At 41.6% G+C, this 25,934-nt stretch overlaps 1 protein-coding gene and 1 long non-coding RNA gene across 2 annotated transcripts in view; one reads left to right on the forward strand and one right to left on the reverse strand.

Moving 5' to 3' along the window:
• Positions 1–25,934, forward strand: part of BCL11B (BAF chromatin remodeling complex subunit BCL11B) — a 155,506-nt gene that overhangs the window by 49,782 nt on the left and 79,790 nt on the right.
• On the reverse strand, positions 20,862–22,613 carry LOC117041411. The gene is made up of 3 exons (XR_004425964.1): positions 22,365–22,613; positions 22,039–22,114; positions 20,862–21,172 (listed from the first exon to the last, which is right to left on the reverse strand). It is a non-coding gene; the product is annotated as an uncharacterized LOC117041411 (long non-coding RNA).

Raw genomic sequence — 25,934 nt, forward strand, 5'->3', positions numbered from 1 at the left:
GCCGTCGCAGAAACGGTTAAGTGCAATTTTCACGAAAGTTGCATGTGTTGTTGTTGTTTTTTTAATTTGTGCGGGAAGCTGCAATGAGTAGCTGTAGACACTGCGTTTCATCTCATTTGGTTATTGGTTTCATGGCAGCCGCCTTCATCTCCAGCATACCAAGAGCCACCTTTGGAGCATCAGTGAGGAAATTGATTTTCAATGACTCCATTGGTCTGAAAGGCTGTAGATCTTTGAAAGGAGGGGGTGGGTGGGGATAAAAATGCAGCCTGTCTGTGTGAAAACAGAGAGCCAGAAAGCAGGCAAGCTGACACCATTTTTTTATTGGATTACTTTCTGTTGGTGAGTGTCCAAGATTTCAGGCGTCATAGACCATGCATTCTGCTGAATAATTCAATTTAAATATGTCTTGTAAAATTGCTGGCTTTGATGCTCAAATAATAAATTACTATTAGCAGTAAAAAATATACATAAAATATAGTCCCTTTTTTAAAAAAATGAAATAAATAAATAGGTGGGAACATTGCCCTCTGGGATTAATCCCAGAAGGATGTTCCATTTTTGGGTGCTTCTCTAAGGCTCCTTTGTTTTGACTCGATTAAGTTGGCCAAGAGTTTGCATTGAAGAATATATATCTGTTAAAAAGATAAGCAACGTAGTAATCATGATAATGATGTTAGGGATAGGTTTGTGCAACATTATGTCCAATTATCTGCGTATTCAACCCTGCAGTTGTCTGCCTGTGAAAACAGAGGCTTTGGCCCCCGGGGCAATAAAACGAAGGTGTCTAGAAGAGATGGGTGTTGCTAAGGCAGAACTAGAATCGGCTGATGGAATGGAGAAACCGAGGGAACACGGAAGACACAGACAGGAATGATTTGTGAGCTGGTATTATCAGTAGCGGTTGTGAACTAGGAAATCTCAGGCTCAGATCTTGCTGGCATCAGGAACTCACCGAGTGAGTTTGCATGTAATGATAAACCATACATTGTGTGTGATCTAGGGTGCTCTTTACCAGTTTTAGTCGAGATTCCTGCATTGCAGGGGGTTGGACTAGATGGGGGGATCCCTTCTAACTCTATGATTCCTCCTGGCTCCTTCAGCCACTTCTGGCTACTCCTCCCTCCCCAGGGAAATGGCCCCTCTTTGTTTTTTTCCCCAAATTGTTTTTATTCATTTTCCAAATTATTACAAATCAAGCCAAATTACTTTTAATTTAATACAATTTCTTAAAATCAGGTTTCCTGCTCCTGTTGCAAGCGTATGTCGATCGTAGCCGCATCATTTTCTTATTTAATGTCCAGTGGCCACCCTTCACTTGTCGTTAGTCCGTTCTTCCAGCTGACCGCTTTTTCCTCCATCCAAACAGCGCCTCTGAGACATTTTAGGAATATAAAAAATCCATTTCATGTGCGTAGTCTTTCATATACATCGTTGTTCCAGACCCGCTCCTTGTTTGGGAGATACAGTGGTACCTCGGTTTAAAAAATGGTTTAAGAAACATTCGGTTTACAAACTCCACAAAACTGGAAGTAGTGTCCCGGTTTGCGAACTTTTACCTCGGTCTAAGAACGGAAGCTGAACGGTGGAAGGGCACCGGTGGCAGGAGACCTCATTTGGAAAAGCGCACATTGCTTTAAAAACGGTTTTGGTTTAAGAACGGACTTCCGGAACAGATTAAGTTTGTAAACCGAGTTACCACTGTAATAATATCAACCAACTTTGCAGGGTTGTGGTTTACTGAAAGTTTGGACACCTGAAAAACAGCTATATGTAAACTCTCAGCATTACTGTTATTACTAGTTCATGCACTAAGAGCCCATGATGGGTGACAAGTTGTTACCGAAGCATGTGAATGATTGAGACCCAGGTTCAAATCCCTGCTCAAGGCTGTGTCACATGTTTCGATTTGGATTTGATATCCCGCTTTATCACTACCCGAAGGAGTCTCAAAGCGGCTAACATTCTCCTTTCCCTTCCTCCCTCACAACAAACACTCTGTGAGGTGAGTGAGGCTGAAAGACTTCAGAGAAGTGTGACTAGCCCAAGGTCACCCAGCAGCTGCATGTGGAGGAGCAGGGAAGCGAACCCAGTTCACCAGATTATAAATCCACCGCTCTTAACCACTACACCACACTGGCTCTCTTTTGGAGAAGAATGCTTGTTCCATGGAGCAGTTATCCTGCATTCTTTGGAAACAGTGTTATATCTATTGATCATGTGTGCATGGACTTTTTGGTATGCATACACGAAGACTTGGTTATGTGCACACAGCAAAAATTAATCATGGCCCCTCATATGTGATTATTGTAGCATGCAGGCACATGCATGTTTTTATATTCTGCTGGCAGCCAGCCACAGTGACTGGGGAATCAACAACAACAATTCACAGAGGTGCTTTCTGTGTAGAATCCTTAATCATGCTGCTGCCAAAGGTTGGACAGTGGAAGTTTGCTAAGTCTAATTTACCACACTGGACTGCTTTGTGGGGGAATTTTTGTGTGTGCAGCACTCTGTTAGCTAGAAGGTGCTATAGAAATTATCAACTATTATGCAATAGCCTAGTTTAGTGGCCAATCCCTAAAAGAGACCTCATTTGAATGTCACCTCTTGTATTTATTGCTGAGCGCCTCCCTTCTCTTTCTTACAGGAACTGATTTACATAGGAAGGCCAAAATGTAAACACTGTGGGAAGTGCGTAGCACACACGAACTCTGAAACATTACTTTTGGTTTCAGTGAGCTCAGCTGCAGGCCCCCTGTAATTTCAGAAGCCATTTTAAAATTCATGTTCTGGGTGCCCCTACTTCCCGCTTAGCAGTTGGGTGTGTAGTTGGGTTGCTTCCCATTGTTGTACCGCCTGGGCAGCTTTACATGTTGGGGCCGTCGAATTAATTCTTAAGCTAAGAATGCTGCAGTTTGGATCTCTGGCCGGTCCTTGTAGTCTAATTAGTACTCCTTCTAGTCTAGCTTTCTCTTCCTCCTCATTGTTGCTGAAGAAGAAGAAGAAGAAGAAGAAGAAGAAGAAGAAGAAGAAGAAGAAGAAGAAGAAGAGTTTGGATTTGATATCCCGCTTTATCGCTACCCTAAGGAGTCTGAAAGCAGCTAACATTCCCTTCTTCCCTCACATACAAACACTCTGTGAGGTGAGTGAGGCTGAGAGACTTTAAAGAAGTGTGACTAACCCAAGGTCACCCAGCAGCTGCATGTGGAGGAGTGGAGACGCGAACCTGGTTGACCAGATTACGAGTCCACCGCTCTTAACCATTACACCACACTGCTGCTTGCTCACCTGTCTTTTCAGAGAGAGGAGGAAGACAGATGGATGAGAAGACAGATGGATGAGCAGTGGTGAAGAGGATAAGGTTCATGCACTCAGGAAAGGGGATATACTGAGAACACCTTGTGTCCACCCCTACCTGCCCCAAGTCTTCCATAGTTACTGGGAATTTGTAAACTGCTCATTGAGAGCTTTGCAAAAATAAGGAGTCAAAAGGACCATATTTTGCATCATGCAATGAGTTAGTGCCTAGATGCTGCATTAGTGAGGGCACCGTAGCTCACATAAGTTTTTTCATATTTTTGAGAAGTTTCTGTGTTTTCCCCCACCCTTGCAGGATCCTTCATTGAAGTCAGTCACCTTGCACCCATTTCCTCCATTCATTCCAGCAGGTCAGACACTGCACCAGCAGTCCTCTCCTACCCCATAGAAGTGTACTTTACTATTAATCATGAATTCCTGTATGTCTGTTAGAGCAGTGCTACTCAAAATGGTGGTCAATAGACAACCTGTGGCAACCCCAGCACTGTCCAGTTTGGGTGGGATGCTTCAGGGACCAAATAGGGTACTGGTCCTTGGCACATTAGTGGGCAGGGGCAGGTTACTAGTCTACCACATCAGGTATTTTGAGAAGCACTGTGTTCAAGGTATTCTTGGTTATCTTGCTCCATGTCATCAGATGAATGGGTTTTTCTTCATCTTTTGGTGGCAATAATTGTTTCTCCTCACTTTCATTCATAATTTTTCTACACTTCTGTGCCTTCATTCATCCTTTTTATATTCTTTGTGGTTTTGTGACTGTTCTGTAATATGGGATTGTGGAAACAGACACTATTCTACTCTTGCTGTGGCTAACACGCTCATCCCACAATGTTGCACATCTATTTATGAGTACATAGTCACGGGATAAGAAATGAACTGCCTGCTTCAGTGCTACAGAGAGCATGTGAGAACGTTTCTGTGGAGTTGGTGATGTCTCCGTACTTGGAACTCTGGCTTTGAGTGACCCCCGGCTCCGCTGTGGACAGTTCAGTGTACAGCAGAATCTGGATGTTGTGTTTTCGTTTAAATGTACAACCATGCAATTAAAACACAGGCTGCTGAACATTGGCAAAAGTGCTGAAAACAAATGTTTGAAAATGGCATATGGGAATTGAAGGAATTGGAGGACGGAAACATGCAGGAAGAGTGCCTAGGACTTGTCACATCTCTTCTCCCTCCCTCTCCCTCTCCCTCTCCCTCTCCCTCTCCCTCTCCCTCTCCCTCTCCCTCTCCCTCTCCCCCCCCCTCTCTCTCTCTCTGTGTGTGTGTGTGTGTGTGACAGGAGCATAATGTGGATGATGATGATGATGGCGACAACAATAATAATTGCAGTTTGCAAGTGTCCCCTTGTATAGATGGGGAACATTTACACTTGCTGCAACTGGTGAGGAACACAGGAAGCTGCCTTATGCTGCACCAGGCCATTGGTCTGTCTAGCTTGGTATTGTCCACAACTCATTGACAGCTGATCTCCAGGGCTACAGATTTCCTGTCCCTACCTGGAGATCCAAGGGATTGAACCTGCAACCTTTTGCATGCAAAGCAGATGCTCTACCACTAAGCCACAACCCCCACCCCGAAGGGTTTACAAAGGCCGCAATGCACACGGCGATCAATTGTAAGGCTGTGCGCTCGGAAGCCAGCTTCCCACATTGTGACTTGCAATATTTAGCGCTAAACTGTGGGAGGCAAATCAGAAAAAAAGAAAAGGCACACAGTTTCTCGGGATTGTGAGCAAGAAACCTGGGGCACTGTTATTTGTGTTGTACCTCTAGGTCAGATCCTGCTAATCTGCTGGCCTGAGTACCGGACACCCGAAACAGCCTTTGTAATTATCTAAAAGGGGAGAGGTATCACCTTGGCAGTTTGCCAGCCAGCATGCTCTCACCCCTGACTGCAGCACACAGGGTTTTTTTGTGTGTTTCCGGGTTTTATTTTTTTAACAAAACAAAAGACTTTGTTCTGGTTTTAGTTTGTAATTGTGAAGAAAGAGCAATTTGGAAGGGGGTGCACACATGCCAAAGTATTTGCTCCTGCAGTGGGTGTCCTGCCGCTATTCCACTGGTTCCGTTTATATGGGGAGCGTGCCACTTCCCAGTGCCACCTTATTATTTCAGTTTTCGGCACGCTGCCAAAAGATGGCTGCCGACTTCCTAATTGAATAAAGATCTAAGTAAATTTCACTTGTGATCATGTGACCAGACATTGAGCTTTGCTGCAGTCAAAGGAAAAAACTGGAATATTTTATGCTGCTCATACATGATTGTTTCTTCTTTCTACTCCATATAATTAAACCAGAAGCTGTTGCTCTTGAACTGAATGGCAGATTTCGTTACTGTGGTTGTTGGCTTCCCATGCGTTTTGCGTGTCTGTTGTCCTTTTTGTGTGTGTGTGTGTGTGTGTGTGTGTGTGTGTGCAGGAGAACGCGGAGTCGCATACAACTGCAGCCTGTGTATGGAAAAAGAAGGAGAAAGAAGATTGGCGGTGAACTCACCCAACACCCACACAAAATATACCAAATATTTTGGGTATGAATTGGGTCCATCGTCTTTCGTTAGCGGAAGCTTGTTCATTAGCAGCAGATTGCTGCCACTTTCCTTTTAACACATGAATATATTTTGGGTTTAAAAACACTTGTGTGCAAAAAAACCCTGTTTGAACAATTTAGAAAAAAGCACCTTTGAACATCTATAATGGATTCTCCCCCACACACTTTTAAAAAAAAAATCACCCTGTCATCCCTGTTCCCCTGCTCTCACTTTTCCAAATGTAAGCAAGTTTTTGCAACGTCGTGCAGGAAAGGTGTGTTAAACACAGCTAAATAGTGTGCTTCATGGTGAAAATAAAAATAAAATTCAGTTGGCTGGTTTTTTTTTTAAACTTCCCTATTTCTCAGTGTTTCCTTCCTACCTGTTTTTGAGCGCGTGCCCAGAAATAGTACTTTTGTCAAGCAAGTGGATTGTGCCAACCGGCAGTTCCCTTTGCCAAGTAAACTGCTGGATTGGAAAATCCAGTGCCTTTTTCCCAGCCACACTCAGATATGTCTCTCTCTCTCCCCCCCCCAACCTTCCAGTTAACAAAAGAAATGAGGATGTAGAATTGAGGGCATTAAAACCTGCAAAAAATAAAAATAATAAAGGGAGATGTAACATGATACTGGGATTTGGTCCGAACCAGTTAAGAAAAATTAGAACGTGGGTTATTATGGCCCCCTTCCCCTCTTGTTTAATGACTCTGCTAGTGGGGCTTTAATAAAAACCAACTATACTATTTGGTTCATTTGCCTGCTTCTTTCTCCCTTGAGAACTGGTGGTGTTGGGGCTTCATGTGCCACTAATTCTCACAGCCATAAGCTGGTGGTGATTACAGCCTTTGGTGTAATCGGTTCTTGTTTCTTCTCAATTCAGATGTGCTCTGTACTGTATGGTTTTAGCTTGCTTGGGTCTGTCCGCACTTCAGTGCCGATTGTAGCAGAAAAGAAACTTCCTGGGCGGCCAGGTGGCATTTCTTCTTGTGTGCCCAGTCTAGGTTTTCTTCTACGAAAGGTTGTGCCTCTATAAATCAGGTGCTAACCTTTACCAAAATACCACCTGTGTTTTGTTTGGAATCCCCTTCCACTTCCAAATAGAACAGCTAGTTATATTTTGACGACAGGCGCAATCCTATGCATGTTTACTCAGAAATAAGTCCCATTGTTTTTGTGGGCTTACTTCCAGATAAGTGTGTGCATTGGATTGTTGTGTTAGACACATGAATACTTTGCGAATCATTCTGGGGCTTGTGGGTGAAGTAGTACTAGCAAAACCTTTACAACAGTAACGGTTTTTTTTTTTTTTTTTTTTTTTTTACTTTATTTTTGTAATAAATATGCTAGGATAGGGCTTATGCTTGGATATTAGAGGCACATTGTGTGACCATCTGCTTCGCATGCAGAAGACCCAAGGTTCAGTCCTCTGTATTTCCAGGCAGGGCTGAGAGAGACCCTTGCCTGAAACCCTGGTGAGCTGCTGCCAGTCAGTGTAGACAATACTGGTCAGTGTAGACAATACTGATCAGCATGGACCAATGGCCTGATTCGTTTTAAGGCAGCTTCCTCTGTTTCTTATGTGCCTGTGCTTTATTTGCAAAGGCCTGGAATCATATCCACCCCTTATCGCTGCTTCATTTTATAGGTAGAAAAACCGCGTCTAATTTGGTCCAACAACATATTCCGTTTCCAGCTACTTTTAATGCTACTGTCATTCGTGCAGGATTGCTTGGAACCGTATGAAGTGGGAGCATCGTAAAAGTTGCTGGGTTACATGTAGACTTAATTGTTATGCAGAAGGCTATTCCATGTTGGAATGAATGTAACCCCACCAAACCTGCCCTGTGACGGTTACCGTTGTGAGAAGGTTCTTGGCCGTTTGTGTGTGATGTTGGGGGTTTCAATGGCTGCTGCTTCCCACCATGTGCAAAGTCAAGTGTCCAAGCAGCAGTAGCAGCACCATTTACCTGTGTGTAGAGTTGATGCACGTGAGGAAAGGACTCTCTTTGTAACCTGAGGTGTGGTTCCCATGCTCACCTTCTGCTTCTGTGAGGCTTGTCCAGGTGTACTCTAGTTTTGTCATGTAGTATTTCCACATGATTCTTAATGGCAGATCTATATCCTCTTGGCTTCTTCCTTGGCTGATGATCTGATGCTTCTTGCTTCCACTGTGAATGGTTTCCTCATGGGTGAGAGTGGGGAACAGCACCCACCATTCTGGATTTAATACAGCCATACTCATTGACTTCCTCAGAAGAGTTAACAGCTGCAAGAGATAGGAATAAGCATTTGGCGGAGGGATGAAAAACTGGGTGGGTGGAAGTGTGTGTGCAGGAGAACCAGGGTGTCTTAACAAATCTTCCCCCTGCTGCTTCCTTTCCCCCCAGAACCTGTTTATTTAGGCTTTGTACATATGTTTTTAATGAGCCAATTATTTGCCATAGATTATCATTTATTGCAAACGACCCTTTGTGTCTTCAAAAAAGCCGGATGAACCCTTCTTTTCCCTTTACTAAGCTTTGGGGGGGGGGGAGAGAGAATGATGAACTTGATGGATTTCATAGCGGGGGCTTTGTGGCAAAGAAATTAAGACAAAAACCAAAGTTTATATGTTATGATTCCCCTAAATTTCTGGTGGGAATTCTTTGTGATAGAAAATGACATATCCATGGAGGTTTCCCCTGCCAATTTGTTTAATTACATTAAGTAGTGGTATAACCCTCAGTAGAAACTAAACCTCTGCTAAATCCAGTTACTTGAATATTGAATCATAAGGAATAACTAGTCTAGTGTAACATATTATAACAACCTTTATTAAATTAGTAGTTTGAAGTGCTACTGTTTCCTTTTTTTATATTGCAAACACTAATATGGCTGCACATTTTCCCTGAAAGGGGGATTGAATTCTGTTAGGGGAAAAGAGAAACGTAGAAAGCTGTTTAGAATGCTAAATTGGGAGACTATTGATGATTTTGCAATTGGATCCCAGCTCATCTTTTAAAGAAAGCTCACCATACTTACACTGAAATGCCATCTATAGCATCAAAATTAGGGTTAAAAGGGCTACTTTGTTGAAAGTAATTACAGCCCCATTCATTTATTTATTTTTAAACTCAGTGACATTTTAGAAACTTGGCGTGAAACACAAGAGACCATAGAAAGATTTTTTTCTTTTACATTGTGACATAAAGCAGCAAGCTCTCAGTTTGTGTGTATATATACAGTTTCACTTAAAGCCAAAGCAAAACAGAAACCCACTGGCATTTATTTTACTAGGATAATAAAGATGAATTGAATGCATCCTTTCTCATGCTGAAGCCGGGTCTGTTGTTTGACCTCCAACAGCACAATGCTACCGTATTGCTTTCGCCTTTTTAGAAAGAAAAATCTGTAAACATACTCGGTTAAGAAATAAATTTGGCTCCGCTTCTGAGTAACCGATGTAATGCATTTGCTTGTACCTTGGCTGGGAAAAGAAATAACATTACTAAATCGGGAAGCTTGATGTCAAAAGGAGAGGGAGTAGAAATCTAGGCGCTTCTTAAGAGGCGGCGGGTTGGTGGTCTCTCACAATTCATTCACACAATCAGGTAACAACTGCTCGTGAGGGAATTGCGCTGGTTTATGTTTCACTTCCTTCTTTGGCTGTGTGTAAGCTTTTAGAAGCCATATTTCAGGAGTATTAGGGACCTCACCTGATCCACAGTTAACAATAGCCTCACCTTGTTCCACCCCTGTTTCTGATTCAGAAGGCTTTTCTGCCTGTGCAATAATCACTGTTGCAGAAATGTTTAAAGCTTTTTAGTGGCTGGCAATTAGACCTCTTAAAGATTCAGGCTTTCTTTAAGGGTCTGTCTGAAATTTGTATTTAGCATTTTTATGACTTAAACTTGTATTATTGCGGTGGTTTTTTATTATAAAAAATGCTTTCTATTATAAGTTGCCTTGAATAATCTGTATAAAGGCAACTCGTACGTTCATGTAGATATAAATAAATGTACAGATGATAAGAGGCATTGACCGTGGACATTGTTCCTTTCATAATTTATTATGAGATATAATTTAATAACACAGGTAATTGGTTGTTTATATGGGACAGTTCCTTTGACATTCATGATTTAGGCCTCCTCCATGCAGCACATGGTTTCTAGCTGACAACTGCTGAGATCTGTTTAAAACCATAGGACTGGAATGGATTTGAGACTAGCATCCTGTTCTCAAGTAGTACCTGCTTTACCTAAAATCACACGACTATCCAACCTATTCCAGGAAACTCCATCTGAAGCAGTTTCTACAAGAGCTGTGAGCAGCATGTTTCTGTGTTCAATTCCGCCCCCCATAACAATTGCCAAGTTCTTTTCATCTAAACCTACTTCCTAAGTGCTGTAAAACCATTACTCTTTGTCCAAGCCTAAATGGATACACGGAACAGTTCTTCCCACACTTCTGTCTGACATGCCTTTAAATCTGGGCTGCAGCATATGGATTTCTACCTTACACAGAAGTTCACAATTCCAACTGTGGTAAATGAAACCTACTCCCTAAGTAAGTGTGCATAGGAATGGAGGTCTTTGTTGACAGATTACTTAGCTTAAACAATTAGAAGCATTTTCACTGATTAAAAAGGTGCCCACGATTAATAGGCCAGAATATTTTTGTCAATATTTCATTATTTTTAAAGCTTGTCCTTACATATGATACAGGCAGCTGGCACCATCTAAGAAGAGAGATTCTGCCTTCTCTCGCACACAAAGCTTCTTCCAGGTTGCTGCCTGCTATGATGTGTGTGTGTATGCTCTCCAAAACTATTGTTTTATTCATATGCAAATTTATGAAAACATTGTTAATTGATTACCGCATGTGTGCTTATGATTTTTAATTGCGTGAGCACCCAACTTTAAATACTTGAAAACAGTTAGCCTATATCCCTTAAATCCTCTTTTCCTTAGGCTACACATATCAGTTTTCCTCCTATATGTTCTCATGACACTTGACTTGTCGACCCTTTGATCGCTTTTGTGGCCTTCTTCTCAATGCTTTCCATTCAGTCACCTTCCTTTGTGAATAGTGTTCTAAATGCAATCCCCTAGCTGAGTTGGCTAGAACTGTTATCTTGCAAGTCTTGGAATAATGGCTGATGCAACTGTAAATGGCAATGGTCTGTTGGCCCTGGGTCAAGTGGTAGAACACATGTCTTCCATGCACAAGGTCACAGGTCCAGTCCTTGACATCTCCAGTTAAAACAATCAAGTAGCAGGGAACCCAAAGGTCTGAATAGTGCTCTGCATAATCTGGCTGTGAACCTTAGAAAATGTCCCAGAATGTGACACAGATGTGGCAGATGTACAGGGATTACACAGCATATTGATGTGGGGGAAAAATCCCTAAAATTAGAATGTTTGAAGACCATAGTGTTACATTGCTGACTCATGTTTAGATGGCTACCCACCGAAATCCCCAAATTGTTCTCAAATGTGATTATGCTTCATAAGTTAGTCTATCACATTTCAGACTTGTGCATGTTTAATTTGTTTTCTACTTTGAGTGTGTCATTGATGAAACTCAGTTTGAAACTGGGCGTCCAGTTTTATTAAACTCATAATGGGTGACCCCATGGACCAGAGCACGCCAGGCACCCCTATCCTCCACTGCCTCCCGCAGTTTGGCCAAACTCATGCCAGTCGCTTCGAGAACACTGTCCAACCATCTCATCCTCTGTCGTCCCCTTCTCCTTGTGCCCTCCATCTTTCCCAACATCAGGGTCTTTTCTAGGGAGTCTTCTCTTCTCATGAGGTGGCCAAAGTACTGGAGCCTCAACTTCAGGATCTGTCCTTCCAGTGAGCACTCAGGGCTGATTTCTTTAAGGATGGAAAAGTTTGATCTTTTTGCAGTCCATGGGACTCTCAAGAGTCTCCTCCAGCACCATAATTCAAAAGCATCAATTCTTCGGCGATCAGCCTTCTTTGTGAAGTAAAGCTACACTCTAAAAACATGCCACACACTAAAAAAGAGGAAGAAAAAACATTGTACACACCATGGAAAGGCAAGGGGGTTCTATTTAATATTTTTAAACTAATTTGCTAAGTCATGTTGTCATCCTGACCTCTCAACTTCCTGTACCTCGAGCTATGTGTAGTAAAGACTTCGATATATGAGGTTCATACAGGCAAATAGTTTGCATGTACAGAACAATTTCATTTACTAAGCTCACATGGGCGTTTTAAAGCTAAGTTCATTTAAGCTTCTGCAGTACTTCAGCATCCTTGAATAGAAGCCATTAGAGGAATGAAAAACTCATTGGTATCAATTATTATTAATGAATTAGCACTCAGTATCTCCCTGCCGGTGGGCAATGAGAATTTTTGTGTGTGCATGGTTTTGTGGAGCTTAAGTGGAGAAGCTGTTTTTTTAAAAAAAACAAAAAAAACATAGTCCTAATTTTCCCAGATTGCTTCTGTTCTCTCGTGTTGCCCCTTGAACTCACTGAAAGATCATTATGCCGTGATAATGAGCAGAGAGAGGGCTCTTTCAAAACACAATGGGGGAAATATCTGTTTCCTTTAGGAATGGACATTTGTATAATACTCCCCAAAGCATTGCAAAAATCTTGCTCTGAATTGTTAACCCGCTTCATGGACTTTGTAGTTCTGCGCTCATGTTTCTTATATGCATAAACAACAGGCAAAAGTCTCAGTTCATATTAATGGAGAATCAAACAAAAAGCGGAAGGTGAAATCCACCGCCTTTTAAAATTTCAGATGACTTAGGTTTCTAGAAGCCTGCAAACAGATGAAGGCATACTGAAACATCACAAATCATATTAAGTCAGCTCTATGTTCCATAGTTTTCTTATGCCCCCAGTTGTAGATACATTGCTCCAAGATCTCAAGCCAACTTGCTAGTGCAAACTCTTGGTATTATGTGTGTAAATGAATCTGCATATCGTGTGATAAAACTGTTTCTGGAATGTACCAGTTCTCTCTCTCTCTGTGTGTGTGTGTGTGTGTGTGTGCACTGCTGGTATAGTGGGTATAACACATTTGAATGAACAAAAATCCCTACCTAAGTAATAAACCAATATAAACCATAAATGGTACTGGATCCTGGTCCATTGCTCGTGTATGACCTCTAGATTAATGCCAGATTGTTGGCAGGGTTGCAAGTTTTGTGTTACAGTGGTACCTTGGGTTAAGAACTTAATTCGTTTTGGAGGTCTGTTCTTTACCTGAAACTGTTCTTAACCTGAGGTACCACTTTAGCTAATGGGGCCTCCCGCTGCCACGATTTCTTTTCTCACCCTGAAGCAAACTTCTTAACCCGAGGTACTATTTCTGGGTTAGCGGAGTCTTTAACCTGAAGCGTCTGTAACCTGAAGTGTCCGTAACCCGAGGTACCACTGTACATACTTCCACTTACGGTGGTAGTGTCCATTAGTAACAGTCTTCAAATCATTTTTGAATAAATCTCTAAAAAAATTAAGTAACCTGCTCAGTTCCCCTGACAACTGGTAATTCTTTCTTTATTTGAGTAGGATAATAATGATATAAAACTCACAAAATTACTATTGATTTTTTTTTTTAATTAGTGGCTGCACACCTCTCAGTTTTACATAAACGGGAAGCTTTGTCTGACCTCCATGTTTTTTGTGAGTTGTCTGATGTTGGGAACATTGCTCTCTTCCAGGGGAAAAAATGGCATGTGAGAGAGCTCTTATGTAGCACAGCAAAACAAGATTCATTTCAAGTTTGCATGGTGGGAGTTTATTTCATACAGTACTGCAGAACAATTACAACATTTGCCACGTGCTTCATTGGATGTTTTGAAAATGTGATTCTCATTTCCCCCAAAAACATTTGGGGGCACAACTATTTACTGCTGGGTGTTTGTTGCTGCCCTTGACAAATATGAAAGTTTTGCAATATGCTTATGACCTCTATTTTTGTTATATTCCCTTTTTTCTTGCTTTACTTTCAGGGATTTTTTTTTTGCTTTTCTAAACAATTTCTTATCCAAAATTCAGTAAAAATATTTTATTAAAAACCCCTTTCCAGAATATAAACCTCCCAAGGTATGTTAGGTGGGCCTGGGTCTTTTAGAAGGGCTGCTCCTTTGTTCTCCAGGATAGCCTTTTGTAGCATAATGCCAGGCATTTTGCAAAGAGAGATTTGGCCAACTACATGAAACTTGTAGTGATCCTGTGTTGTAAGCCAGAAGAGATTTAGCCTGAAAAGTTAAATCCCTCCTTTGGCCATGCATATAGGAAACCCAGGAAGTACTATATTGTTTTCTTCTTCTTCGTGTAAGAGATGACAGTGGTGTTTCTCATCTCTGAAATTCCAGAGAGCACTCAAGCTTAGAGAAGGTGTAGAACTCGACATGCCCCGTTCAAAATTGCCAAAAAGTTCCATGTTGTCAGGTGCTAATTGAATGCATTTGAACCGGGGGAAACCGTTTTGGCAGTGGATACCATTTTTACGCACACCAGCGTGAATTTGTTAGTGAAGTTGTTAAATTGTGAGAGCCTGAATTCCTCCGATGTTATGTAACACTAGTAGGTTACTGGTATTTTGTTAAATCGCTCAGAAATCCTATGCGAAAGGGAAGCGTCTTTCCTCTTTAGGTACTTAGTGCATTGATGGTCCCTAGCTTGAACATGTGAAACTGCCTTATACAGCTTCATTCAGCATTAAGGAAGAGACAGGGTTTAGAGAAAATGCAGTATTTCCTGTAAAAAGGATCTGCTGTACACTTTCCATCCCATCTACGTGTTTGATATAGTTGAACATATTCTAAGCAAGACCATTTGCTGACCTAGATTACTGATGTTTACTTCCACTGGCAGCAGTTCTCAAAGGTCTCAGGCAGAGATCTTTTCCAGCTCTGCTACTGATCCTTTTAACTGGAGATTTCAAGAGCTGAAATTAGGGCTTTCTGCATGCAAAGCATATGCTATATCATTAAACTATGACCCATTGCTAACGATTCAGCTTCTGTGGAAATCCAGAGCATTTCTGTTGGGTCTAATACTATGCAAAGTTACATTCTCACCTCTTATCTAACTCGTAGGAAAGGCTGAGAATATACCTTAATTCCACAGCAGCAAAGAGGGAAGAATGTGACATTCAGTTTCTTGAGAATCTCAGCTGTGATTAAAAAACAACAACAAAACAAAAACACTCCATCAAGTTTCTAGCCCTTATGGCTTGAAAAATATGCTTACAAGTGAGTGGCACTACTTTCTAAAATCTCAAGTCAGAAAGATGGTCGAATCCCTGTGACTAAGAAAACCAGATTAGTTATGCAAATTTAATCAATTTGCATAATCCACGTGAGTTGCAGAATCCAGCTAAATTGGCATGCAGTTTGGGTTGCAGAATTTTAATATCTTTTAGCTAAGAGATGCTATCCAAAACACAATTCACAAACATTGCTTTGAGTGCGTAATATACATACGCAATAGAAAAGCATGAGATTTGCAATAGTTTGATATTTTCAGTTTATTGTCCGTAACCTTTTCTGTACATTTGCTTCCACCCAGAAATGGCTTTTTTTTTTTTTTGGACTGTGGTTCTAGAGATGATGATCTCTACCCCTTCATGACACAATCAACACCTTCAAGATCAAATTATGAAAAGCAGTGTATGAATAACACCCAGTAGAGTTATTCTTTTGTAGCTCTATCAGTTTCTAACCAGAAAATAATAATTAAAAAAAGCCGAATCCTCTTCTCAGGCTAGGCTTTGTGAGGAAATGGGCTTTTCGTCTGTGAGCAAACAGTATATTTAATTGATTTCCCCTTCTCTGATCCAATCTTACTACCCACTTAGGCCTTTTTTCCACCCACACTTTTTAAACAAAGCAGCTGATAAAATATTGAACCAATGCATTTTTATTTTATTATTATTATTATTATTTTTAAAAAAATTGTATGATTTCAATTGGGTTATCTGCCTATCTTGTTTTTGAAATTTTGTGCTGTCTTTGCAGCACAGGCTGTGACTCCCAAATCTTCTGCAGCTCTATTTCCATATTCCTGCGTGCTTGTTCTTTGTTAATCACTTGGCAAGCGCTTATTTGAATATTAAAAATTTCTTTAATCATCAAAGGCAGGAGCACAGCTTCATGAATATTCATATTTTTTTCCTCCTCAGACTGGATTCTAGTTCATTACCCTGCAGTAAAGCCAAACAGTCATCAATCGCGCTCATTACTGCCGCTGGCGTTTTGATTGGCTGCCTGCTGCTGGTAGCTTTCTCCCCCCTCCCCTCCTGCTTTTCTCTATGAGCTGTCGTGTACCTGCCAACAACAACAACAACAACAAAAAACCTAACAATGCAAGAATAAATTTATCTGGTTGAAAAACAACTTTGCAAACTTGTCAAATGGTCCTCATCACTTCTTCTCCCCCTCCCTTTTTCAATTTTATTTTATTTTAAATTGAAAGAGCAAATTTTTTTTTTTAGAAAAAGGGAGAAACTTGAGCTTCAGAGATGAATATTTGTCAAGAGAGTTGACGTAAGTTTCATTTGCATAATGACTTTGTACTTCTGCATTAATAAAATTTGCATATGAAGCCATGTTAATTACTCCTGATCATGCTTTTTGCATTCATGCATAGTAATTTTCTCCGACTTGTGAGAATTAATGTCTTGGCATGGGAGGGGGGAATAGACGAGGGGGGAGGCAGTAAGGGGACTGTCAAGTTTCTGTGTGCCAGTGTCCCTCACTAGCAGTCTCTCTTCTTCCTGCTATCAAGATTGCTTTTCTTGATCTATGACTCATTTATACCAAATCAGTAGGAATCCTGGCTATAAAGAAATGTATCAATTCAGAAGGAATCCTTGCTTGCCAGAAACACACACACAAACAAACACACACACACACACACACACACACACACACACACTACAAGCAAGTGTAAAGATGGGTGTTAGCTTGAAGTCACTCAGTGTGTGATCTTGAGTATTCAAAAACTTGCTACATGTGTGCCTGGTTTGAAAAGTATTAATGGCTTCTAAGGAGTGCATCTAGCTGTGCACTTTATGTCTGCAGTTTTGGGTGCCCTTCTGCATGTTTGTGTGTGTATCTATGGATGTGTTTTTACCCCTGTTTGTTTTTACCTGACTGCCTTGGTCTGCTTAATCTGTTGCAAGCACTTGAACCCCTGTGTAAATTTCCCATGTCTGAGCAGTGCTCTAGTTTCTGTGTTTGTGCTTTTGTACATAAGACACAGAGATGTAGGAGTTGTTGTTTTTAAATTAAAACAACAGCTCCGTGTTAATAGAAAAGCAACCAGCTTTTTTTTTTAAGAGCAAAAATGGAAAGAGAAGTGAATCCACCTGTTTTTGAAAAGGCTTTTCGAGATTTCTTACACAATTTCTTTGAGAATTTAGCAGAAGGAGGAGGGTTGATGCTTTGAGTTATATATAGAGAAATAGATGCTCAGACGTAAATGCAAAAACATAGAAGTAATTATACAGAGCTATTTCTGAAGGCATACATGCAATTCCATGGTTCAGCCAATGTCCAAGAGGGACACTGTTACTTTTAAAGACTTCAATTATATTGTGTGGGGGGGGGACATCCATCCATTGGTATAGCCACACAAATGCTTACAGGCAAAGAGACTTAACGAAAGCCAGTATATTGCTTGTTAGACTGGACTTGAATTCGTTGGATAGCCTTGGGCAATGCTGCTTGTCTTGTAACATAAGGGCATTTGCACACGGGGGATTTGAAGTGCGGCTCGTTTCAATGGCTTTGTGCTGGGGATGCAAAAGCTTCATAGAGAGGGATGTTCATTCGCATTACAAATGCCTCTCCTTCCTTCCTTCTTCCTCTTCTTCTTCTTCTTCTTCTTCTTCTTCTTCTTCTTCTTCTGTATTTACCATGGCCAGATAATAAGCTAACATAATTAGCAAGCACACGCCCATATACAGCATGGGTCTTCCTTGTGGCAGGTGAGAGCCACAGCTACCATTTTTTTGGACTGTGTACATGCTGTGTTTCAGTCCCAGGGGGATTCAGAGTAATTGGCTCTGGGACACACACGAGGTACACAAGATTTTAAAAAATGGGTATGCACATTGCAGGTACATGCAGTTTTCAGGTACGTGCACATTCTGCGTCCGCAATGAACTAAGCAGCCAACATGGGGATGACAACAGTCGAGCTTGAAAGCTGTGAAGATTTTGTGCATATGACTTGCACATCTGAAACAAGGAGGCAAATGAACGGTGTTTGTGCAGGCAGAACACTCTGGCCATCAGGAGCACACAAATATTTAAAAGACACTGTGGCTATCTGAAGGGGGCGGCAGCAGGGTATTTAGAATGAATACTGAAACTGTGTCCTTGCACAGGTTTTTGTTTATTTTAAATATTTGGGTTCAGTTACGCATTAGCAGCATTTCCCAAAGTTCCTAGATACAAATGAAAATAAATGAGAACCATACCTTAATGTGGCTACTCGAGTCTTTGTGCGCAATGTTTTAAATTTCATTTGGATTTTGTGGTTTGACTTTCTTTGATTGCTCTCTCTTTTTGGGGGTGGGGGGGTGGGGTTTGCTGGAGTAACTTACGGGACTGGGAAAGGAAGTACAGAAATGATTCTTAGATGTTTTTGGTATTCATCAACGTCCACAGTCTCAAACTCTTAGTTCCCATCTGTGGTGAATATATTTAATCCAGCCCTAGAATGTTTGTTTCATATTGGGGGTGATTGCTGAAAGGTGGGAGAAAAAGACAAGCAATAATTGGTATTTTTTTATTTTTAAAAAAAATCATTTTCACCTTGTTGGGAGCTAGCTTCTTTATACAGGATGCAGGTAGACTGTGCTGCTGAGATTGGCGCTGTTTATGGGGAGATTTTTTCTTCTTTCCCCTAATGGCCATGCAGGAAAATCAAAGTATCAGATAGATCACATGTTCAAAAGCAGACTTAAATTCAAGCCACACTTACTGGCATTCTTCCATGAAACCAGGGGGCATTTACGAGAGTAGGCTACCAGATAGCTTGTGATATGGGAGACTCCGGTTTCAAGCCTTTCAAGGGAAAGATTAAAATGAAAACAGCCAGCTGAAATTAAGCATTGAAGCTGGTTCTTTCATTGAACTAGTTCTGAAAGTGACCTGTCCACATAAACCATAGTTTTATAACATGTTACATTGTTCTACAGAGCACTCTGGTTTGTTGAATAAATGGGATTGTATTCTGTATTACAGTATACCCGTTAGGATGGCCAAAGGCAACAGAGAATAGGGTTCCTGTATCTTTACTAATTGCGTAGAACAGGGAGTTTCAGCAGGTGCAGTTTGTCTCTAGAAAAGGTTCCATTGGCTGAAAAATATTTTAGTTGGTTTCTTAACAACAAAACAGATCAGGAAGCATTTATACAAATGCTACTCCATGTGTTCCAAAGGTTGATCAGTGCTTGTATTGAATGGAAGTTTTATTGCTGTGCTGCTGCTGCTGCTCAAATCTGCTCTTTGTTTTTAGTTTGTAAATGTTGATTGCTCACCTTTGTCTTAACTAAATGCAAACCATGTTGAGAGTTCTGCATTGCAGGGGGTTGAACTAGATGGCCCTTGGGGTCCCTTCCAGCTCTACAGTTCTATGATTTTATGTGGACTATTATGTGAGTACTCACACAATTTGGAGCTTTGGACTAGCACCTTACACCTGTCCTTTTAGGCTGGCGGAACCAAATCTTTGCTCTTCACATCCAAAGTCTGAGTGTAGTGAACAAGACAAAAGGATAATCTGCATTGTATTGGGTGTAGGTACAATCTGGATTGATTTCAGTAATAATTTGAAGCCATTCTGGATTTTCTCACTGCAGTGTGGACTAGAATGCTTTTCATTGGAAGGAGGACGTGTGGATTGTTTCCCCCCCCCCCACCTTTCCCTAAGAGAGGAAGGAGATTAGCAAGGGAATCAGAATTTAGTTAACTGGGTACAAATTCACTAGGAAATTTCAGGACAAATCTAACCGAAGTGAGATATGCTCTCAGTGCATCACAGTTGCCTGTAGTTGAGGTCGTGCTGTTCATTAGCACAAGATGCAGAATGCCGGAAGATGGAACAAAAGATTTTAATGCACAGTGTAAGAGAGATTAAAGTAACTTGTATATCCACAAACCAGCCCCCCCCCCCCGCAACTCTCCACCGCCCCTTACATAACAAGTCAAGGTTCTCTCCAAAATCCAGGGTAAATGAAGGAGCTGTGATGTGATTAACTCTGAAGTCTCTTAAAGCTACATCACAGAGGTTCAACCATAACGATTATAAAAGAAGAATTCTTTGCTGCTGTACAAAGCATTTAATATGCTCAAAAAAAAAACCTCTCTGTGTCTCTGATGGGGTGTGTGTGTGTTACTATGCAAGTAAAAAATCACATGACCTTAACAATTGGTCCTTTACAACATCAGCCACATAATTGCAATTGGTTGTGTATCCAGTGCTAGCCTTCGTTCATACAGGGCTCTTTGATCCAGCAGGAGGAGGAGATTTGGTTTTGGCAAATAATCCCCTTTCTTCTGAAGCTTGCTGCACGACCTCCCATGCTGTACCCCAACCCTCTGGTGCAGAGCTGGGGAGACGGGGGACGGGACAGGACACAGAGGTTGTAGTGGGAAGGGGCAGTTGGTACAATGGCTTGCTTGGTTTTTGGCTCACAAAAGGCTCTGCTGGATCAAGAACCTTCTGTGAATGGAAAGACACCACTGGGCGCAAACCAATATGCTCAGGTGTTGTGTTATCCAACTGATGAGGTGTTCTAGCCGTCCCTGACGTACAAACGTACACATATCACTTATAACCAAAGGCAAAAAGTTACAATTTGGTTGTCAGATATTATTGGAGGTTGTTTTGTTTTTTTAAGCATCACTATCACCTGCAATTGTTGAAATTTAACTTTGCTGTCATGGGAGTTTCCTTTCAATATTGGCCTGAGGGGATGAGCCTTTGGTGCTCACGAGACATAAGAGATCAGCAATGATGTTGGGTCCCATTGCATATTGTTTCTTCTCAGCTTGTGTACTTACCTGCTATTGTTTGGAATAACCTTCCCTTTTTTTCACACTAACCTGAATCACACGGGTCTAGCAGAGGTAGACTGTAACACTGACAGTCTCAGGGTCATGTTGGCATTGGCTCAAGAGCCTGCAGGCTGTGACTCAATGCAAGAGATATCTGCCAACCTCATATTTAATAGAGGTGTGGTTTATGGAGACAGACTGCACATCCTTGATCAAAATAGGCTGTGCTGCATGTTGAGGCCTGCGTGTACATTCTGGTTCCTTCCACGTCAGGTTGGTTCAGCTGCTAGAAAGAAGTGGGGAAATCAGAAATGTGAGTGTGTTGTGCTTCTCCTTTCTCAGTTCCCACTGTATAACATGCTGGGCTAGTTATAAAAGCTTAGACGCATGAGCTCCAGGGGTTATCTAGTGTGGCATCGTGGTTAGGACATTGAGCTATCAGTTGGAAGTCATTTCTCGTCTCAGGTAATAACTGAGCAGAGTAAGCCTAATGTTAGCAGAAGGCATTACCTCTTGGCTTCAGGCCTTCCCAGTATGACCATAATAATAGTGGTCTCCTCCAGAGGTAAATTTGCCTGGCATAATATATGCAAAACTCTTTTAGCACTTAGTACGGAGTATTAGTATTAAATTATTGCCTATGGCTCTCTAGAAGCAAAGCTGGCCCTCATGCATGACTTCAACAAGACCTTGCGGATCCCCCATCCAGCTTCCCTTGGCTCTCTCAAACTCTGGGAAGCATTACAAGCAATTATTGTGGTGAACATGGACATGTGGAGAACTGACAACACACACTTTTTCCAGGCTCAGTGTCCAACAGACACATTTCCAGGTTTTGTGGCAACTGTGTTGAACTAACAGTGCCAATGGTAACGGTACGTTTTTAGGGGGAGAAATGTTTTAACATCAGGAACCCTGAATTTGGAGAATATTTTGTGTGTGTGTGAAGACTCCGTTGTCCGCCTGCCTTTCTCAGTGCATTAAAAGATCCTGCCATTATTGCTGTCCGTCCCCCCCCCCCCAATTACAAGCAAAGTTGTTTCTGTATATTTAGACATTCCATGTTTGCCATCTGCTTTCATTGGTTTGGCAGGAAGAAAGTCACATCCAGATTGTAATGTAGATACAGTTCCCGTTAGTGGCTTCTTTTACCTGTTTGTATAGCAATTCGAAGTGAGATCAAAAGGTTGCAAAATAAAAGAAAAAGAACCCCCAGAGTCCAGAGAGTCTATTAAAAATAAAAAAAAAATAAAAAGCTGCTCAGAAAAGCACACAAATCTTATCCTTGATGCTTCGGAGCTCAAGTATTTACGCCAGGGATTTAGACCCTTCACTTGTGGTTTTGGCAACAGCTTCACACAAATGTTTTGCCCTGGTAGTCTCTTAGCCATTTAAGATAAATGACAAAATCAAATTCAGTCCGTGCAGACTGGAGTGCTGGATGCTTTGCCAAGAATGAAGTACCCCATTGGACTCACATGTATAGCTATCAGATCAACATGCTAGCTGTAGCTTTCAAACTAGGATGTCTGAGATACTGAAGAAACCTTAGCGGAGGGAAATACTGTTTTGTAATGTTGTTCAGTTATGGAGGGTTTTAATCCCTGATGTCTGCGTAATTTGGGGGGGGGAGTCTTTGTACAGAGTGGTCATTGTTCGAAACTAGTATTTACCAAACAATGATTCGTTCTCAATATGATGTGTCCAAACAGAAGGAGACAATTGTGGCAAACTCTTGGTGAATTATGCTTGATACACTAGAGAATCCTTATCCTAACAGGAAGCTGGAAGGAAAAAAAAAGTATTGGGCAGGATTCCACAAATGAGGACTTCTGGTTGCACAATGGTGTTTTCCACTTCTCCTCCCTTTGCACACTCCCCAAAATTTGCTTGGGGTGGTTGGGAGAACCCCTGGAGTAACATGGATGGGGGTGGTCATGACGTCTGTCAAGCTGAAATGCTTGGCCTCATCGAATGAATGCCTTTGTGATGTTGAATTCCTCCCATTGTGTTGAAGATGGATATGGGTCTTGTTCTAAATGACATAGATTCCACAGTCTCTCCTTCCACATCCCTTTGTGACTCAACAATGCCTTTGGTTGGTGTGGCAAATAGGAATAGTGTGTATTCTTAGAGAGGTATTTTTACTGTATGCACCCTACTCCTAGCTTTGCTCTGCTCCTAAAAAAATTCCAGAATGTATGCCTAGATGTCTTCTGGTTATCCTGGCCTAGGCTTGTCTTTCATTTCAGTATTTGGGAGTTGTGTGCAGTTGTTCTGGCTGCATTCTTAAATGCCATTTATCTGTATATCTTGTATACATGTATCATTGTTAGATTTTCAAGTTTTTGTCTGCCCTGAGCTCTGTTACTGTAGAAATCTGACTAAAATAAGCATGCCAGCCTGTTGCAAGACTTGTAAGCTTACCGCAGGAGCTGCTTTTGTTTATTAACTACCTCAATTCAAAGGCGCTTCAAGTAAACGTCGGCATTAAATAAAGATATAACTGGAGCCACAGTTATTGAGAATCTGGATGCAGCAGCCCGACTGAGTTCTGATGAGTACTGACTGAAGGTTAACTTCACAAGATACGCACCTTGTGTACACATTTCTATGCTTTTATTTAATTGCTTAAGTCGTTGCGCTACTGCCAAGAGAGCAGGAAGAAAAGCTCTTCCAACAGAGCAGGAGCAGAAACTAAGTACAGCTTTAAATAACAGATGATTATTTTTTTTAAAGGTATATGTGTGTGTGTTTTAAATGAATAATATATTTGGAGGTCTCCATATCAATTTCCAGCTATTAGGGGGAGAGGAGGGTTTCCACTTTCTTTATAGACTCGGTGTGGCAAATGGAATGCATAAACAGAACATGCAAAACGCATTTCTGGCTGTGGCTCAAGTGGCAAGGAAGCCACATTGACCAATGAATGCTTTATTCTGGGAGCTTGAGTCTTGGCATCCCCGTGAAGCTTGCTTGAGCTGCAAGGCACTGCACTCGGTCTGCGCTGGTGTGCCGAGGCTGGTTCGGTGGTAGCTTGGCAAATAGCCCTCTGCCGTTCTCTGTTTGGCTAGTTGCATTAGGATGGCCATAAAACAATAATCCCCCCCCCCTTTCGATACGGTTCCCAAGCACATTCCCGGTGGCTCTGGCAGCTTCCCCCGGCTCTCTTCCACACCACCACTGAAACAGGCACCTCCAGTGCCAGTCATGTTCCCTTGCCTGTGTTTGCCTGAATAATAGCTATGTTACCTTGCAGCAGCAGAAAAGGTGCTTGGCTCATTGTTGCATGATCTTTTACACGAGAAAGCTTATTTTATTAGATGCAGGGCACTTGTTAAACCCGGCAAATTATGGTCAGCCCATAATTTATTGAATTGGCAAAATTGAGTAGGCCATCAAGAAGCTTATAGCAACCCCAAGATAATCATAGTTATCAAACACAGTGTTGGAAAACCAGTGTCTAATAGTCATAATTTTCTGTCTGCCTCACTAGTAAAACCATCCATCTGGAGACTAGAATTGAGGGGCTGGTTGGTACACAGAGAGAAAGCAGGGATCCTGGTAATGTACCCTCCCCCTGATACCCAACAGCCCCCCATTCTTAGCTGGTGGAAGCAGTTTTGGCAGTTGTGTTGGAGTGCCCCCAGACAATTGTACGAGGGGATTTCTGTATCTATGTTGAGGCCACCTTGTCTGGTCTAGTGAAGGACTTCATGACCACCATAGCAACCGTGAGGCTGTTTCAGTACCCAACATATGGACCCAACACATCTAGTGGGACATACGCTTAACCTAGTCTAGGTACAGAATGGATTTGTGGTGGTTGTCCCATATAGAGTGTGTGTGTCTTTTTTGTCACATTATCCCATGGTCATGGATGGACTGCAGCCTAGTGAGGTTTGGATTGACGGTAGCTAGTCCTACCTGCAGGGATGGAGGATCAATTAGTACTGTCTGCCCTGGAGACATATGGAACCCTAAGGATTCCTGACATCTCTGGAGGGTTTTCTGGTTGACATGACATACTCTCCTATTGACTCCCTAGCCTTGCTATGGAATGGCGAGATGGAGAGGGCCTTCAGTGCGGTTGCTTCTATTTGTCTTCTCTGTCACTGTACCAAATGATCAACTGCTTGCGTTCCTGAGGTGCTTCAGCCAATGAAACAGGCAGGATGATGGCTGGAACGCAGGTGGCTCAAGCCTTTTAGCAAGACCAACTCGGGGACCAGCTTCGGTTGTTGTGGCCTGAGGATGTGGACAAGACACTTCAAGGGTTTGCCCAGCTTCATGCCTTCTTGATCTTTTTCTGTCCTGTCTAATAAAATTGAGCTGTAGGGAACGCAGCAAGAGTAGACAATATAACACTGGTTCTACATGAACTGCACTGGCTGCCTATCTGTTACTGGCCCAATTCAAGGCCCAATCCATCCCTTTTTCTGATGTCAACTTCTAATTTTGCAATAAGAGCATTGTCCCAAAGCTAATTGGGCCAGTCCTTTAATGGGGGTAGCTTAAGTGACTTCTTTTTTTGGTAGAGCGGTTTGCAGTATTTTAAATTTTTCATGCAAACTGTTCCTGGATTTTCATAGAAACAGCAGTATATAAGATGGATGGATGAATAAGTAAGATGACATTCTTGTACAGCTATTTAGTTTTTAGTATAGGTCTGACAAACAAAGCAGGTTAATGAACGTATGTTTCTACAAAACAACCGACTTGGTGTTCTTGCTGTTGTTTTTTAATAACAAAAAATACATATTCGATTGCTCTTCGGCATTTCTAAAAAAGAAACACACATTTCTGAAGGCTGAGCTGACAGAAGCTGAATATAGCTGAACTCTAGACATAAACGTTCTTTCTGCTTATTCTAGATAGAGCTCCTCAACAAATATGGGCAACCTGTAAATGTTATGAACATGTGGTAACCAGAGGTAGGCTGAGATGCCAATATGTGTACATACAGTATAGCATAACCATGGCTTGAGAGTTATAGAGGAAGGAAAGAAGATATCATAAGAACTAAGGACAATGGGTGAGATCTAACT

The sequence above is a fragment of the Lacerta agilis genome, chromosome 1, assembly GCF_009819535.1.
Source record: "Lacerta agilis isolate rLacAgi1 chromosome 1, rLacAgi1.pri, whole genome shotgun sequence".
Classification (NCBI taxonomy): Eukaryota; Metazoa; Chordata; class Lepidosauria; order Squamata; family Lacertidae; genus Lacerta; species Lacerta agilis.